We start from the raw sequence: 2,936 nt of genomic DNA, 5'->3' as shown, positions 1-2,936 counted from the left end.
TAATGTTAACGACTGCTGAACAAATGGTGTATGATAGGTATTACTTTGATTGATTCACACTCCGACGAATAGCTACCGGTACCGAGACACAGTCTTGCTTCCGCACCGGCAAAATAGAGGAAACAGAACTGATAGAACTTCCATAACGTCTTGGATCAGACACCTCTGTTCAGACCCAAAGCCAGTAGCCTCATCGAGGCCACGTCCACACTAGACATAGCGTCGACAACTGTTGCACTACTCGCGACCACTCGCCACTGCCGGCGTTTTCGCTAACCCCCAGCTGAGCGTGCAATGAGGAACCGCTTTGCGCAGATCACACCGTGCCCTCTTGGGATCGCAAGTCAAAGAAAGATGGCGCGTGGAGGGAATCTAAATTAACGCTGCAAGCGACATTAAGAGGCAGAGTAATCGAAGTGAGAAGAACACACAGTTCACTCGCTATTGGCAGTGATACGTGGACAGCATATGTGTTATTTGACAAACAAGACAGAGCTACGTACCATACAAATCTAAATGAGCATGAGAGACTTATGCACACTCGCGCGAAATAAGGGAGGCAACTGAAATGTTGAGAAAAAATGTGGGGTCAGCACTGTTGGCAGCAACCGCAACATGGCGGCCACCCAGATTCTCTGATGTCAATTGGTGAGTGTAGTGCGGTACCTACTGGCTTCCAGCCAGAGGCCTCTTCAGTCGCTCCGGACTCTCCGCCACTCGCCGCAGCACCGTCTCAATTCGGTTAGGCAACCAACTGTAAACGTAAGAGAGTAATGTAAAAACTTTCAGCTATGCGCATTTGCTAGCTTTGTTGTGAGTAACTGTACTTTAATGAAATATGTGTGAGTTGTGCACATACAACAACATGTAATTGTATTTATAGTATGATGGTCTATATCCTATCCACGTCCTACAACTGCAGAAACAACACAACCTAACACCAACGGCAGAGGGGGTGTCTACAGGCCAGTATGATAGTCGAGCAGCGCCGAAAACAGACTTTACATTGACCACAAGATTCAGACGTGGCGCGGATTTTCTATTTGCGGAGGACAGGAGTACAGTGTGGCAGTGCGGCGTCAGAGACACTGTGTTGACGATCAACAGCTGCATTCATTTAAGAATGAATTCGCTAACTGCGATTATGGTTCCGCATCGACTGTCGAATGTTTGAGAACAAATGAAAATTTGTGCCGGACCGCGACTCGAACTCTGATTTCGGTCGCCTTAACCACTTTGGCTATCCAAACATGCTTTCCGGATTCGTTTTATATTAATCTGATCGTCAGAGAAGTCTCTCTCTCACTGCAATGCAGTATTTCATGCCGTAGCAAGGCAACGATGACAGAAAACAGTATCGTACCCTGTGCGGGAATGACGGTAATACAGTGAGAGAACAAGAGATGGTAGACAAAAGGAGGAATGGAGATTTCAACCGCTTCTGAAAGCGTGATCGGATTTCTGAAGTTATTACGGCGGCCTCTCGCAATAAGTGGGAAATACGAGTTCGAGTCATTTACCGGCAATAATTTCCATTTGTTCTTAAATGTCCTACAACTGATCCAGAACCGTAATCGCAGTTCATGAGTTCCTCTTAAAAGAAACTGATGGTACAGTTGGGTTCCTGAATGAGCTCTGCAGAACTCGTAACACCGAAATGCAGATAAAATCCCTTGTGCACCATTCAAAATTTTCCGCTGGTTAATAGCTGCTAATCCTCATTCTGTAAGCTTTATTAGAGAAACTATATTTAATATACGAGGGTGGTTCAGAGAGTAACCTCCGATTGGTCACAGTGCGGGTTGTAGGGGGAGTAGCGACGCCATCTGTGCGTTCACGCACTCAACAGGTCAGTCGGCATCAAGCCATGGTCGAGTGAACGTCGTACCTGCGCTAGTTTAGTTTTTGTGGCAGTTTGAAATGTGTACTGCAATAGAAAACCCCGCCAAATGTGAAGTGCGTGCTGTCATAAGGTTTTTTACAGCCAAAGGATATTCTGCAGCAGCTATTCATTGTGAGCTTTGTGCCGTGTACGGACCAAGAGTTATGAGTGAAGGAGTTGTCCGTGAATGGGTACGTTTATTTAAAAGTGGACGAGAAAACGTTCATGATGAAGAGGGGAGTGGTAGACCATCATTGGTGACTGACGAACTCGTTCAGACAGTTGATGCAAAAGTTCGTGAAAATCGACGTTTCTCAATGTCTGAGTTGTCTACTGGTTTTCCACAGATTTCTAAGACTCTCTTGTACGAGATAGTGACAGCAAGATTGGGTTACCGTAAGTTCTGTGCACGATGGGTGCCCAAAATTCTTACCGACCACCACAAAACTCAAAGAATGGCCTCTGCATTAGACTTTCTGTCACGTTATGAGGACGAAGGAGAACCATTGATAAACAGAATCGTGACCGGTGACGAAACCTGGATTAAGTACGTGAACCCTGAGACAAAAGAACAATGAAAGATGTGGGCACATTCAAATTCGCCTACCAAACCAAGAAAAGCCTCGCAAGTATTCTTTTTACGTCTTTTCTGTTGGAGACAGAGAATCCTTACAGCAGTCTAGTCGTCGAGCCCAGCCTGTCAACGGTACTGTCGTGTGTAGTATGAGATCCGAAGGAAGTCATAATTTGCTTGTTTTAGTTGTGATACATGTTCCAAAAATGCTTTAAAGTGAAGGGAGACTTATTCCGCTGCGATTATTACTTAGAAAGTGCGGATTTTTATGTAATTTAGTGTATGAGAAAATACAGTAATTCCGAGTGGCATATTGAGCAGATCGGTGAGTAAAAACTTGAGTGCATTAGACACTGATAAACTTAATAGAGTGGCGAGCATTTTTGTTTAAGAACACTCGGTGGTTGTAGCTGTTCAGATTTCGGGAAATACGTTACCATAAACTTGCTAACGTGAATGAAAGGGTTTGTGGATGACTGT

Source organism: Schistocerca piceifrons, chromosome 5, assembly GCF_021461385.2.
Source record: "Schistocerca piceifrons isolate TAMUIC-IGC-003096 chromosome 5, iqSchPice1.1, whole genome shotgun sequence".
Lineage (NCBI taxonomy): Eukaryota > Metazoa > Arthropoda > Insecta > Orthoptera > Acrididae > Schistocerca > Schistocerca piceifrons.
This window is presented reverse-complemented; position numbering follows the sequence as displayed.